The following is a 16,836-nucleotide window of genomic DNA, read 5'->3' as shown; positions in this document are numbered from 1 at the left end:
AGTTATTGTTTGGAGGAAACCATGTAGTTTCAGAGTGGCGAAAAACCGGAGGGTGTCCCTGCCGTGCGGGTCCGTGTCCGTGTTTTTGTCGCCCAAAGCAAGGAAGCCCATCAGTGGAGTGATTGGTCTACCCTGCGTTTTGGCTGGAAGGGGGTTGTGTTGGACCCGGCCCGTTGGGCAGGTTCACCCCTAGACTTTTTGCTTTTTACTAGCCTGTTTATGGAACCTGGTGTTGGTGATTTTAGGCCTCTGCGCACTTTTTCACTGTGGTACAGTGTAAAGTGCTTGAGCTCTCTGTGAATGAGTGGTGAGTGACCTGCCCTCCCATAGGAATGAATGGGGAATATGTATGCCCATGGTAGTTCCTGGTGTGTGGGGAGTGCAGGGGCGAGTTTGGTATGTATGAACTCGTGAGAATGAATGCTGCAAAATGATGTATGCGGCATGACTGTGTCTAGTCTAGAAGTACTACTTTTGGAAGTTGGCATATTTGTGTAAGTTGGTGCTAGCGTGTGATTGGCTGGTGAGCCTGGCCCAGAGTGCCTGGGCCTGCTTGTGGATTGACTGTCTGGTTTGAGGATGACAGGGGATGGAGAGCCCAAATGGTTGTCTGAGTCAGCCCATGGATGAAAGGCAGCATCTGCTGCCAGGGAAGTGGGAGGAGATGGCACCTGATAGTGAAGGGCTGTGCCTGCCTGACTACAAAGCTGGCTCCACCTCCCGCTGGGCGACTGTCACCTCTGGCCCTGATACTGAAGGGGACTTCCCTCTAAACCAGTCCAGCTGGTTCTCAAACTGCCTGCTTCAAAGGACTTCAAAGGATTTTCTGTGTATAAGAAGGGGCTGTGCCCCCTTCCAAAATGTTCTTGTTTCTAACTTGAATCTGCCAGGGGCATGCTGCTGCTGGGGCTCAGGGGAATCCCTGGGCCCTGCCCATCCCCTGGACCTCTGATGGATGCCTGGAGGACTTCTGGGGGGACCCCTCTGCCTTGCCTGGGCTGAGGGGGGGGGGACTTTTTGCTTGCTTTTGCCAAGGCTTATTCTAGACTGGAAGTGCCTGGAGGACTTTGCTGCTGAGTGCGCCTGGGAGCGCTTTATTTTTAAACCCTTCTTGGTCCTTGTAGCGCTGGGGGAGCGCTGGGGGAGTGCTGGATGTTGTCTCTAGCGCTTAAGAGCGCTTCATATTGCTGTAGCGCCTGGAACGCGCTGTATTTGGATTATAGCGCTTAAGAGCGCTTCCGCGGACTTGCCGCTTATTTGCCCATTTCTATTTGAAGCCGGAGCCCACCCGGCATTACCTTCGTGGAATCACCGCCGCCGGCCCGGCGATCCGAGGCGCTGCGCCCGCCTCCCCACTGAGGGCCACGCTGCCATTGGCGGCCCTCGAAACCGGAAGTCAGGCAGGCCCGGCCGTGACGAAGGCGGGGCCTGCCATGGTGCGGAAGTGAGGCGATGAAGGAGCATGGCGGCGCCGGTGTAAAAAGGACTCCCGTGTCTTGGATAGAGCCCTGCTGGTGACCTGGATGATGTTGCCGGTCTCCCGTGATTGAGAGGGAGACCGGAGAAGAGGAGAGCCCGGACGCGAAGGCAGAGAGCAGCTGAGCTTGCAGGCGGGGCTCCGTGGTGGAAGAGGAGCCCCGCGCTGCACAGAAGAAGAAGCGCCGCCCGGAGGAGCCCCGCACAGGAGAGCCCAGTGAGTCGAAGGGCTGGGGGGGCTCCGTGTGGGCCACTGTGAGTGCCTGCTGAAGGCACAGTGACGGCGAAGAGCGGCCCCACTTGGCAGCGGGCCGCTCCAGCATCTGGGGGCATTTTGTGAAGTGAGGCAGAAGAGAGGAGGGGCGCCGGGACACGTTGTCGGTGTCCGCCCCTCCAGAAGCGCAAGCTCGTGCTCCTTGTTCGTGGGGGGGACCACGAGAGCTTCAAGGGCGGCCCCAGCTGGCAGTGGGTTGCCCCAACATGTATGAGCCCAGAAAGGCTCAGAGGGGCCCTAATTTGTTTGAGAGCCTGTTTGGCTCCAGAGAGGGCCACATTAGATAGAGGGGGCGTCGGGGCATATTGCCGGTGCCCGCCCCCTCCTGCCTCAGAGTGTGAGGGTTAGAGTCCGGTGAGGCTCATGGGGGCACCCTTGTTTTTAGAGCCTGAGAGCTCCAACATTTTGCTATTTACAGTAGCAGAGCCTGTGTGGCTCCAACGTCTGGGGCATGTGTGATATGCCCAGAGCCTGTGTGGCTCCAGCAGTGGCGCAGTTGGCGCCTAAGGGCCAGTGAGGGCCTTGGCGCAGTTTTGTCGTTTCCCAGCTGTCCAGCACTTTGTGGGCAGCTGCCACGTTTAGGCTTCTTGTACTCTGAGACTGGCGCTGCATGGCAGCGCACCCTGACATTGAGACTCAGGGCGTCTGAGCCCCAACAAGGCCAGTTGGCCTAGGGACTGCCACAGGTGGTGGCTTATGTAAGTCATGCGCAATGTGATTTCTATGGTTTTAATAGTAATTGCCTACTGTGTGTTTTTGCGCTATTGACTTATGTTCTGGCACCTCTGAATGTGTAGGTATATGCATTATGTGTCTTTCTTTCCATGCGCTGCACCTCTGAATGTTTAGTCATCATGTGTCTTCTTGCGCTGCACCCCTGAATGTATTTTATTGCATCATGTGCTCTATTCTTAACACCTCTGAATGTATTTTAGGCATCATGTGTTTCTCTTTATTACTCCTCTGAATGTAGGTTATTGCATCATGGGTAATGTGTCCTTTTCCTAGACCCCTAAACGCTGAGTGATACTTAGGTGGTTGTCTTTTCTACTCCTCTGAATGTAGGTTTATTGCATCATGAGTAATGTATTCTTTCTTAGACCCCTAAATGCTGTGTGATACTTAGGTGGTTCTTCTTTTTAGTACAGGTGGTCCTAGTAAGGTCCTGCTCCCTGTTACCAGTGGAAACTGGTTGTGATCTTTGTGATTACCATTTTATGTTACATTTATTCTTTATTCTAGAAGTGATTTTATATTCTACATTTTATCTAGAAGTACTATATCTGATTCTGACAGGCGCCCATGTGGCCCTGTCTGATGTACATAATCCCTGTGAATATTGCCTGTGCCAGTTGTCACAATGTATATGTGTGATTTTATCTGATATGTTTTTACAATACAAAAGTTATTTTTATAATAACCTTGTGTGGAGTCTCTTTTGTGGTGTGCCTAGTATGTTGTTGCTGTTGTGCGCTGGCGCAAATGCTTTACACATTGCATCCGAGTTTAGCCTTACTGCTTGTGCCAAGCTACCAAGGGGGTGAGCGGGGTTATCTTGGCGTGTGACTTCCTTGCCCTGACTAGAATGGTGGTTTCTGCCTGGCTTTGGCGTCAGCCTTAGCCTACCAGAAATAGCCAGTTCTAACAGGCGCCATACCATACATCAGCTGTGAGTAGGTCCCTTGGCGCAGTGGACTCTCTCAGCGGGTTCGCTACGACTCCAGAGTATAAATATTGGATCTTTCCCCAACAAAGGGAGAAGGAGTACTTAGTCAAAGGGCATAAAGGACAGGGGGCTAGGCAGACTAGCAGGCAGACTAGCGAGCAAGATGAGAGATTCAGGGGAGCGGGGATAGGACTTAGGGAGGTAGACAAAGAGAGAAAGAGTACTAAATGGGGAAAAAATTTATTAATGAGTTATTATGTAGCGCTGGCTGGACCCGAAGGAATCAGAGCGCCTTACATGAGGAACAATAATGTTGCAATTTACAGTTAAAAGTTACATAAGCATCAAGAAAAGCATTTAAAGAACATAGGGGACAAGGTGAATGGAGCAAGGAAGGGTAAGGGGATGGGGTAAAGAGGTAGGAGGAAGATAGGACATAGAGACGAGGGGAAAATCTGCCCAAGGTCTGGCTGAGTAGGTGACGGCAGGGGGGGGAGTCCACAACCCATCTCCTCTTTAGCTATATGGTAGCTCCACCGGGCATCAACCAAATCGCTAGGTCTCCACAGTCTGGAGTAAGTTCCGCAGGTTCCAAGTCCTGATGTGTAGGCAGGTTAGGGGATAGGTTCAAGGTCTGTTCAATGTCCAATTGTTGTCCCAGTGAAGTAAAACAACGTGTAGGGGGCCAACTATGGAAGCCAGCTTGGGGTCAGGCAGGGGACTGTACTGTACACTGGTACACTGGTGGCCCGCCTAAGGTCAGGCCTCTGGCAGTTAAAGTCAATATCCAGGACAGCGGCCACCTAAGAATAACAAATCCAGCGTGCACACACCATCACACGCACAGACATGCACAAGCACACACAACTGTGAGCAAACACTCTCATATGCGCACTGACACACACACACAAGCACAAAGACTGAAAACATCCAAGAACACAAGCACACATAAAACCCCATGCACTAATACAAAAACACCCAAATATATGCACACGCAAACATCGTCACATGCACAGACATGCACAAGCACACAAATGCACTCACACTCTCTTACACGTAGACACACACACACACAAGCATACATACAGAAACTATCAAAAACACAGGCCCACATACAATTACATGCTCCAGAAAGAAAATACCTAAGTACTTACACATAAATACATGCACACACACACACCATCACACGCACAAACATGCAAAAGCACACACAAATGTGCACACATACTCTCATCCGCGAACAGAGGGCGCATACAAGCACGCATACAGAAACATCTACACGCACAAGCACACATACAATCCCATGCTCTAATACAAAGACATTCAAGTACATGCACACACCATCACACGCACAGATATAAGCCCACATACAGAAACATATGCGCGCACAAACACAAGCACACATAGAATCACATGCTCTAATACCAAAACACCCAAATACATGTCCACACCGTCACACACACAGACAGGAGAGGCTCTGTGATGGAGAAAGCCTGAATCTCACTGTCAGAGCCAGGAGAAGAGCTACTTTCCAAGATACAAACTGTAACTCAGCTTTGTGAATCGGTTCGAAAGGTGGTTCATTAGTTGTGCCAAGACCGTGTTAAGCTGCCATGGACCTGATGGACGTTGAATTGGAGGGAAAACCCTGAACAATCTTTTCAAGAATTCCTTTATCACTCTCTGTGATCAAAGAGATGGATGATTTGGTTTCCGGAGATATCTTGAAATGGCAGCAAGATGCACTTTGACTGATGCATGAGAAATTCCTGCATTGGCTAGATGTAATAGATAAGATAGAACCTGCTCTGGAGAAGAGTGCAAGGGATGAAGAGATTGTGTCAAACACCATTGGCAAAAACTTTTCCACTTCGCCACATAGGTTTTATTTGTGGAAATTGCACGAGAGTGGGAGAGGATATCGGAGCATTGTTCATTCATCTTTAGGGACTGAAATTCATGCTCATGAGGTTCCATGCCGACAAGTTCAGCGAGGCCAACTGGGGATGAAGAACTTGCCCACTGTTCAAGTAAATTAAATCCTAGATTAGAGGAAACTGCACTCTGGGAGTAACTGATAAGTGAAGAAGGTCTGAGAACCAGAATTGTCTCGGCCATGCCGGGGCTATCAGAATTAAGTGACTTGTTCCCATCTCATTTTCCTGAGCACTTTTGGGATCAGCAGGAATGGGGAGATGCAAATCCGAACATCCCTGTCCAGCGTAGCTGAAGAGCATCCCCCCCAAGATCCTGGCTGAGGGAATCTGCTTGCAAACTGTTTGCACTTTTTGTTGTTTTGATTAGCAAACAGGTCCAGAGATGGAGTGCCCCATAGGCGAAATATTCGAATGAGTTGATCATGATTCAGTTCCCATTCGTGGCCAAAACTTGTTGATCTGCTTAGTGAACCTGCTCTTATGTTGTGTATTCCGGAAACATGTTGAACTTGCAGAGAGATATTGTGCATTAAAAGCAATTTCCAGATTTCTTGAGCTGGCACTGATAGGGCCTTCAATCTTGTTCCCCCCTGTTTTATTAGATAAAACATCGTTGTTGTACTGTCTGTTTTGACTAGTACTGGAGAATTGTGAATCCTGGGGAGAAAGTCTTGGAGGCCCAAGAACACCACTTTTAGCTCCAATAAGTTGATGTGTAATTGAGCCGCCTGTTTGCTCCAGTGTCTTTGCATTTCTAGGTCTTGAAAGTACGCTTCCCATCCCTGCAATGAAGCATCTGTTGTCATTATAAAGCTGGGATATTGAGGCTCGAAGATTAACCCTTCTGATAGTTCTACCCTATTCCCCGCCATGACGGCGCCTCAGTTATTTGAGGATTGATGAGGATCCGATCCTCGAAGGAACCTTGATGTTGCACCCATTGAAGGTCTAGAAGTTCTTGTAGAGGCTGCATGTTAAGCTGACAATTTGGAACTAAGGGGATGTAGGATGACATCATCCCCAACAAGGATTTGAATATCCTTACTGAAGTGGACTTTCTTTTCTTTAGATATGAAGTTAGCTTCAGAATCTTTTGAATACGTTCCTCTGTAGGGTATGCTTTTGCTTCTCTGGTTTGCAATAAGGCTCCTAGGAATTGAAGAGACTGGGACGGAATTACTGAGAATTTTTCTATGATTATCCGTAACCCCGGAAACTGGAAGAGATTCATGCAACACTGCAAGGACTCAAGAGTGTCTTGACACGATGCGCCCTTTATCAACCAATCGTCCAGATATGGATATATCTGATGACCTTGCTGCCCCAGATGTGCTGCAAACGGCGCCATGCATTTCGTAAACACACTTGGCGTGGATCGGAGACGGAAGGGTAACACTCTGAATTGATAGTGGCGCCCACCACCGCAAATCTGAGATAACGTCTGTGTCGTACGTGGATTGGAATATGTAAGTATGCATCTAATAGATCTAAATATGTCATTTATTCCCCTCTTCTCAACATCATCAGAATTTCTTGAAGACATAGCATGCGGAAAGATTGTTTCCTGATGAACTTGTTTAAGCCTCTGAGATCCATTATCTGTCTCCATTTATTTGATTGCTTTTTCCATATGAGGAAAAAGTGCGAGTAGAATCCTTTCCCTCGCTGTTGAATTGAGACCTACTCAATTGCCCCTTTTACCAGAAGAGACAGAATTTTCACCTTGAGGGCCGAGAGATGTTGCTGTTTCCTGTGAATGAGAGGACGATCTGGTGGTTTGCAGAGGAAATCTAGTGTGTGAGCTTGACGAATTATGTCTAGCACCCGTCTGTCCGATGTTATAGACACGCTGTGATGGTAATAGGAAGAAAGGAAATGGTTCTGATAGAGGCTGAGGAATGACGAGGTGGTTGGTGCATTGGAATTGTCACTGCCTTCGATTGGCATCCTGTAATTTACCTCTTGCCGATGACTTTCGCCTGGACTTGTAAAAGAATCATCCAGACGCAGTGAGTATATTTTAGTAATATCCTTTAATGGAGCTCGTAAATCAACTTCCATATTCATCCTAGCACTTCAACTGAATGTCTCCTGTATATTCTTTTAAAACCCTCAACCCTTAACATTCTTTTAGAACGAATGACATCACAATGTCATTTACACATTATTACATTCTCCCCCTCCCCCATAAAACAAATGAAACAATATAGATAAAGCAAATGGATCAACATTGTTCAATTATTCTTTCAGGTCTTCTTGAAATTCTTTCTGATTTTCTGTGAATCCATCCATCTTGGTGGTCACTTGAGTGTATAATTCCTTGTTCAGCATTTGGTGTAACTTTTCTAAAAAAAGACTTGTTTCTTGTTATTGTTCTATTATCATTTCCTGCAGTCATCGCTCTACCTTGGATTCTAGTAATTTCCAAAGGTGTGGGATGAAACCTAGTTTGAGATTTTCTTACTTGTTGTTGTCAAACTAATACAAGGTCACCAACTTGATAGTCTTGATTTTGATACTTTTTTCCTTTTTCAGCGTAATATTTCCTTTTTTCTTTTGCTTCTTTGTCTTTTTCTATCACTTCTTTGGGTACCTTTGGAGGAATTGAAGGCAACTGCAGTAAACAAATTTGTCTTGATTCTCCAAACATTAGATCTGAATGGCATTTTCCAGTTGATACATGTGGAGTGTTTCTATAATCCCTTAAAACTTGACACAATGCTTGATTTATTGAAATTTGTGAAAGTTTTGCTCTTTGTACTGCTTTTTTAATTGTTGCCATCAATATTTCTACCATTCCATTTGCTCTGGGCCACATCGGAGATAGCTTTCTATGTATTATTCCCAAATAGTTCATACATTTTCCAAATTCCTCTCCACTAAACGGTGGTCCGTTATCTGCCTTCAATATATTAAGGATTCCCCATGTCGAGAATATTTTAAATAATACTGGAAGTACTGTTGAAGTGGATGTAGAAGATATAAATTTTACAATCAGAAAGCGAGAATACTCATCTACTATTGCTAGCAAATAATATCCAGAATCTAATGGCCCATAACAATCTGCTGCTACATTTGACCATACAGCATCTGGTAAATCTGACATGTGTAATCCTTCAATTCCTTTTTCTTTTACAGTGCATTTACAGACATAACAAGGTTGAACAACTTCTTCTACTTGTTTGTCCTTGGAAACTATGATTTTTCTCCTAGAAATGTTTTTGTTGCTGAGACACCTCGATGACTTTCATGAGCCAAATCAATCACACTACGTTGAAGACCTCCTGGTATTACTATTTTAGTTCCTCTGAGTAATATTCCTAATGAAGTCACAGATAGTTCTGAACTTATGTTCTTGAACGCTAGTATATCATTTTTTTTTACATTCATTCGAAATTGACTCTCATTGGTTATCAATCTCCACTTGTTTTCATGTAAGATTTCTTTTTCTTCTTGTAGAGTATTATCTTTTTCCATTTCTTCAATTAGCTAAATTCAATTCAATAAACTTTATTCGGTTCATTAAAAACAACCATAAAAGCACATACAGAGAAAAAGAAACATCAATAAAAATTCATTGCTGTACAGTTAATGATACAAATCCATCTAGTGATAAATACAATTAAAACATCATACTTTTCCTTGCTTCAATGGATTTAAGAAGAAAAGTTGCTGTATAAAAACATATATCGGGTTCTTTCATTGTAATGATTAACCTCATAGCAGCATCTGTAGTGAAAGTGCAATATTTTAAAAACAGTGGTTTTAAAAATGCGATACGGAAATTCATATACAAGTCACAAATCAGGAGAAAGTGCAAGGTGCTTTGTTTGGTGTGGCCATCACACGGACAAGGGGAAGCTGGGTACTCTTTTATACGTGGAAATGCTACCAAATGGTGAGCAAGCCCAAATCTTAATCTGGTAAGTGCATATCTGTGTGAGATTCTGGGTACCTGGCTCAAATAGGTTTGGAAACCCTCTGTGTCTGAGTAACGAAAATAGAATTGGCAAGTTGATAAATGCTCAATATTAATGTTCCTTCTTTTCCTATGGGACAGGAACAAATTCTTCATTTCTGATTACGTCAATTCTACTATAGCGTTAGGGTCATCCAAAATATTTAATTTAGAAACTTCATTAAAACTATGTACAATATATTTCAGCCAGGGGATCTTAGACCAATTATCCAGGCGGAGACAATTCTTTGATTATAATTCTGTTAAAAGCAGTCTCCTCCTTACGCCACATTAATCTCCGGGTCAATAAGGGCCTATGTGCTATTAAATCTGACAGGTAGCTAATGCCAACTTCCCTGTGGATAAGTTCTGTTGACGCTGAGGGCGGTAAACTAAGCAATATTTTAAGAAACATATTTTCCACGGTTTGTAGATTATTTTTAGAACAGTGACCCCAAACCCCCGCACCGTATAGTGCAATTGAGGTACTTCTGGATAAATAAATATGTAACATATCCCTAATTCGGCGGTGACCCAGCTTCGCAGCGAATCTAAAAACACCATGGGCAATTTTGGCCATCTTTGCCCGAACAATCAGCATCTCTTGTGACCATGTACCGTCCCCAGCAAAAGTTATCCCTAAATAACAGAATTTAGCCACTGTCTCTTCTAAAAAAAAGGACTTTTTTTTTTTCCTGCTTGGGCCACAAACCATAGCATAAGTTTTACTCTTGTTGATCTGCAACTTTCTCCCCGTCATAAAATCAACAAATGTATCAATAAGACGTTGGAGGCCAAGTAGGGTCCTAGATAAAAGCACGGCGTCATCTACATATAGCAGCACCAGCACATCTATGCCATCCGCCTGTGGTGCATCCGATTTAACTAATTTAAGAACTGCGTCAACCTCATTGATAAAAAAAGTGTTCAATTAGCTCATTTTCTTTAATAATTCCTGGCACTGCTGATCTTACTATAAAATGTATGTATTCCTCCACCTCTAACTGTTGCTCATCCATTGTTTTAGCTGAATACCTGGATAAATAATCTGCTGGATTATGTTCTTTTCCTGGTTTATGAATAATTTTAAAATCATAATCCATGAGTCTAATTCCCCATCTTTCAATTCTTGGCGGCATTTTTGTTTTAGGATTTCCAAAAATAGAAACAAGTGCCTGATGATCAGTGATAATCACAAATGATTTTCCATAAATCAAATCATGAAACTGTTTGCATGCTCAAACAGCAGCTAAACTTTCTTTCTCAGGCTGAGAGTATCTCTGTTCTATTTCAGATAAACCTTTGCTAGCATGTGAAACTACATACCCTGGAGTTTCTCTTCCAGGTTTATGCTGTACTAATATTGCACCTAAACCTACAGGACTGGCATCCATTATTAGTTCTGTACATAGATGTGGGTCAAAATATTTTTAATTTTTTGCATTTGTTATTTCCATCTTTATTTTTTCAAATGCCTGTTCACAGTCAATATTCCACTGACATTTTTTCCCTTTCTTTGTTAATTCTCTTAGAGGTGAACCTACAGTTGCAAAATTCTTTATATATCTTGCAGTAACTTGTCATTCCAGGAAAAGATCTCAGTACTGCTACATCTTTCGGTCTCTGCATTGTATTCAAGGCTGTTATTTTAATAGGATCTGGTCTCCTCCCCTTTTCTGAAAATATGTGACCAAAAAATGTTAATTCATTCTTATTTATTTCACATTTTTTTCCATTCAAAGTTAATCCAGCTTCCGCAAGCTGTTGACACACTTTATCTAATGCTTAGTCATGTTCTTCTTGTGTTTTTCCAAAGACCAAAATATCATCACTGTAGTTCATACAGTTTTATACTGGCCTTATAACATTCTTTATTATTTCCTAAAAAATTTCCGCTGCAGGACAAATTCCAAAGTTTAACCGTTTGTACCTAAATAATCCCAAGTGTGTTGAAAATGTTTTGATAGATCTTGACTGATTATCAATTACTAACTGATGATATCCTGTGCATAAATTAAGTTTTAAAAATACTGTTGCTCCATTTATGGTACTTATCATGTCATTCAAATGAGGGGGGTAACGTTCTCTTTCAATAGCAGTATTGGAATCCTCATGTCCACACATATTCTGATGTCATCTGTATCTTTTTTTGGAACAATGACAATAGGACTTACCAAAGGTGTTGGTTCTGTTACTTCTTCAATTATATTTTGTTCAAGTAGTAATTTTATTTCTTTTTCAACTTTTCCTTGCATGTGAATTGGCACTCTTCTATGTGTTTGTGCCATTTTTTATTGCTTCATTTATGTGTAAAGTAACTTCCTTTCCTTTAAATTTACCTAGTCATTCAAATAACTTAGGATATTTCTTTAAATTTGTATGATCTGTTGAAATATTACAATTCATTGCCAACAAACCCATGAGTTGAGCAAGCAGTTACATTGTTTAATAAGCAAGGACCTGGACCTGCACCTTGCAACACATGTACATCTTCTTTAGTTTTTATATTTCCATATCGTAGACTCTCTTCAAATTTTCCTAGGCATAGAACTGGACGTTTGGCACCCCATTGAAAAACACTAACATTTGATGGTGTCAACACAGGTTGTTTTTTCATTTTCATATATTCAGTTATGCACATTATGTTACATGTTGCTCCACTATCTAAGACAAAAGGGACTTCTTGTGATCTAACTAATAAATTCACAGATGTGTTTTTTTTAAATATTTTCTCTTTTAGTCATATTAATTTGTTGACAAATGCTACTTTCTTGCATTATGTTGCTTTCTTGCATCATACATAATTTTTCTGATTGCTTAAATTCTTCAGACTCTCCTTCAAGCTCCTCCATTTGTCTTATATACTTTGTGTTTCCAATTTTTCTTTTAATCGGATTAACTCGTTTACAACTCTCTTTATTTTCTTTTTTAAATTTGCATATGCTTGCAAAATGATTGTATCCTCTGCATTCTTTACATTGTTGTCCTATTGCTGGACATGTTTTTTGATGTGGGAACTGAAATCCACACCTGTAGCATAAGCTTTTCCCTCTAAACTGTTTCATTTTTTTTCAAGGTTTGTTTTCTTTCACATTTCTCTAATCTGTTCAATTGCTTTAATTCTCCCTTCTTCCATATTTGTAGCATGTTTTTGAGCCTGTTTTTCTGTTTTTGCCATGCGAATTATTTCTTGTAAATCATATTTTTTTTTTTTCTAACAGTTTTTTCTAAATTTTATTGAGTTGCATCCCTGTATTACTCTTGGTCGAATGGCTTCTTCGTTGTTGAGTTTATCAAATTCACAAATGTAACTAGATTTTTAAGTCTAATAACATAATTATCCAATGTTTAATTTTCTTGTTGGCATGCTATATTGAAATTATATCTTTCAAAATCTACGTTTCTCTGAGGGTCAAACTTCGCATTTAAACATTTCATAATCCCTTCAAAGGTCTTTTCTTCATCTTCTGGGAATGTAGTTCCTCCTCATTGTATATATCTAAATTCATATTTACAACAACTTCATTACTTGTTTCTTCTCCAGTCATGTGTATTAATTCAAAAAAAGTATAAGCTGTAATTAAACAATCCTTCTCTGTCTGTTTGTTACTTTGTTTAGTACAATTCAATCAATGTGTTTAATACACCTCAGTCAATATGGTATTCTGTCTGTTTGAATTATTTTCACATTTCCATATTTTCTTGCCACTTTAATTCTTTCTTTCAACCTTTATTAATGTAGCATTCACGTTTGTCTTTTAAATTGTGTTCACGCTATTGTTAGCTATTTCTTTAATGTGAACAAAGCGATTTCCTTAATGTGGCTCGTGCTCCTTAATATGGGAGCTGCTTTCTTTTAATACAGCACTTGCGCTGTTTTTTTTTATATGGCTTGCACGCGCCAATGTTTCACACTGTTTTTCTTTAGGACAACGCTCATTTGGTATAGTGTTCGCGCTGTTTCTTTCAACACAGCATGCATACGACAGCAGTGTTTACTTTCAAAACAGCATGCACGCGGCAATGATTCTCAAGCCTGCTGTTTCCTTTTAACACAGCGTGCATGTGGCAATTTTTCTCGAGCTTGCGCACGCGTTTACGTTGTTTTGATTAGCCTGTCTCCCTTGCGGCTGTGCACGCCTAGCTGTTCCACGTTGCGCTCGCGCTAAAGACCTTCAGCCAAATTTTACGGTCACTAACCTCAAATTGTCCTGCCTCAATCGTGACACTCCTCAAATCATATAATTCAGCCTGCAGCACTCCGAATTCTTTAAACGGCTGACGCTTAACCTCAGTTGGTTGTGTGAATTTCCTTGAGAACCTCTCACAGCATTGTTTCTTACAGCAAAAAAGTCCTCACTCTTCACAGGTGTTCTTCTCCCTTCGTCGCCATTGTAAAAGAATCGTCCAGATGCAGTGAGTACAGTTTAGTAATATCCTTTAATGGAGCTCGTAAATCAGCTTCCATATTCATCCTAGCACTTCAACTGAATGTCTCCTGTATATTCTATTAAAACCTTTAACCCTTAGCATTCTTTTAGAACGAATGACACCACAATATCATTTACACATTATTACAGGACTGTTGTTGGTAAGACGTATTTGAGGATTGAAATTGCTGTGCATTTGCATACTGACGGTACCCTTGTTGATGGTACGGCTAGTACCTATTGGACTGATAAGATGGAAAGTGACAGACAGAAGATAGAAAGTGTCCTCTTGATCCTCTTCCACGAAAGGAATGAAATCTGCCTTGATGCAGTGAACCTAATGCCCTCGCCGTATCTGTGTCCTTCTTAATCCCCTGCAGGGCATCCTCCACTTGGCTTCCAAATACATTTTCTCAGTCGAAGGGCATGTCTGCTATCTTAGTCTGTACTTCTGGTCTGAATGAGGTAGCCTTCAGCCAACCCTGCCTGCGAAGTGCTACAGCTCCTGCCATTTGTCTGAATGCCTCCGCTGATATGTCCATGGCTATGTCTATGGATTCTGAAGCTGCTCTAGCTCCATCCTGTAAAATTAGTGTGGCTTCTTCTTTCTTATCCTCCGGTAGATGTGATAAAAGAGGAGCTATATCCAACCACATTTGCCTGTTGAAATGGCTAACTATGGCAAGTGCATTTGATGCTTTAATAGAAGCTGCTGCCATGACTGCAAAGTGTTTGCCTGTTCCATCAAGCTTCCTTCCTTGTCAGGAGAGCTGAACATGTAGCCGATGGATTCTTTGATCCTCTTTGTGCAGCTTGCATCACCACAGACTCTGGCCGGGGATAACCAATAAGACATGCCGGAGAGGGTTTCGGGAGCCCGATACTTTTTCTCTATTCTGGGAACAGATTCTGCGACGGAAGCTGGGTTCTTCATAATTTGCAATACCTCCTCCCACATATGTTTTACCATTGGAACTGCCCTTATTGATTTCCTAAAAGAATCTTTGAAATCATATAGGAAACATTCCGTTTCCTTAACCAGAGGAGGAAGAACAACCCTCTTACAAGCTTTTTCCATGAGTTCATGGAATCCCAGGATGTCCTCTGGTGGAGATGTTACCGGGGAGGGTGATGGCGATGGAGAAGATGGTATAATGTATTGGTCCCATTCATTGCCCACATGCTTGTCTTGGCTCAGTTCTCCTTCCTCAGGTTGGTCTTCAACCTCATTGTCAGGTAAGTAATCTCTGATGAATTCCACGGAAGAGGTATTAGCTTCAGGGAAGCTACGATAGTAATTGTTAATCATGCTCCTGAGATCCGATACCAGTGATAATGGCATGGATACAGACTCCTTTCTGACACTAGGCGCGTTATCTTCCCCCTCCTCCTTTGAACTGGTTAGAGGTCGATCTTTAAAAGAGAAATCCTCCAGCACTTCTTGATATTCCTCCTCATCAGTGTCACGACTTTTAATTTTCAGTTGAGAAGGACCGTATGCGACACCATATGGACTTTCCTCTTCAGATTCCTGCATCTCAATAAGATTTGACAGAGGCAGTGGAGACATTTTTGTCCAAGAAGTAAATTCTGAATTGCCAGATCTCTCAGTTGACGAGCCCGTCGATGGTGGTAACCTTTTAATAGAAATCATCGTCAGAGATCATTTCAATGGAGATTTAAAAGTTGTTGTTGACGGAGCGATTGTCGACAAAATCGGCGACAGTGTCAAAAAGTAGTCGTCGACGGTGTCGTCTGCGTTCTTGTGGTCGACGGTGTCGTCGACACCCCAACTGACGACGGTGTCATCTTCGTAATCGCCGACGACAAGGTTGTTGTTGTAGTAACTGTCATCATCGTTGACGTCAATGCCTTTGTCGACAGAATGGTCATAGAAACTCTTCTTCGTCTACGGATCCGATGACAGAGACCTCGTCTCTGAGGACTTTTTGACGAGAGTATGACGAGAGTATGAGGCAGAGATGAGGAAGATGACACCTTTTCCTTAGATTTACAGATTTTTTTCTTTTTAAATGAGATTTCGCCTCAGCAGCTTCTCCTTGGCATTTTGAGCGAGCCTTAGAATTATCCTCAGATTCAGATTCTGAAGTGGCCTTTTTCATTTGGAGCCACAATAAAAGACATGCCTCTCTATCCTTAAGTGTCTTTGCTGAAAGTGTCCTACAATGTTTGCACTCCTTAGGGACGTGCTTTGGATAGAGGCAGTATAAACAATCCTTGTGGGGGTCCTCAGAGAATAACCTGGCCTTCTCACAAGATCTACATGGTCTGAAAAGTCTATTTTTAGTGGTTTCAGACATTTTGAAGAAAACTTGAAACAGCAATACCTCAGATCCAGAAGGAAAGCTGTAAAATACAGGTCAAAAGTTAAACCAAGGGAACAAACTGAGCAAACCTCAGGGAGACTCCTTCTCACACGACGGTGGTTGGGAATCTGAGGTATGCTGGCTCTGCTGGGAGTGTGATCTCAGGGCTGGCATCTCATTGGCTGACATTTGGTCCACATAATGATGATACTGTGATACCAAAGTCTATAGTATCTATGGCACCTATGCATTAGGGCGAGCAGACCTAAAAGCAGGCGGAGCCTGCTTTGTCTGCGAAGACAACTGTTGTTGGCGTGTTAGAAGGAATCTGAGACGGAGCTCAAGCACGAGCGTCGCGGTCTCAGATTCCTCCTCGGGGCCGCGCACAGCACCACACACGCATGCGCATACACAGAGACACACACCACACTCACGCATGCGCACAAACACAGCCATACACAGGCACACACTGCATACACACACGCAGACCCACACGCACACACACAGACACATTCGAACACACACAGACACACGCGCGTACACCCCCCTCCCCTCGCCTCCCCTTCCCTCCCCTCCCCTCCCACTCACCGGGCTCTTTCGGGCTGGTCGGGCACTCACCGGGCTGTTGCTGGGCATCGGGCTCCTCTATGCGGCAGTCTCCTCACGGCACCAGGGGACAGGACTTCACTTCCGGGGCTCCCTCCAGCACCTGGGAGCCCTGCAACACTCTGGCTGTTGGCAGCCCCGGGACTCTCCTCAACTCATGGG

Source organism: Lissotriton vulgaris, chromosome 3_1 (assembly GCF_964263255.1).
Source record: "Lissotriton vulgaris chromosome 3_1, aLisVul1.2, whole genome shotgun sequence".
Lineage (NCBI taxonomy): Eukaryota > Metazoa > Chordata > Amphibia > Caudata > Salamandridae > Lissotriton > Lissotriton vulgaris.
Note: the sequence above shows the minus strand (reverse complement) of the source record.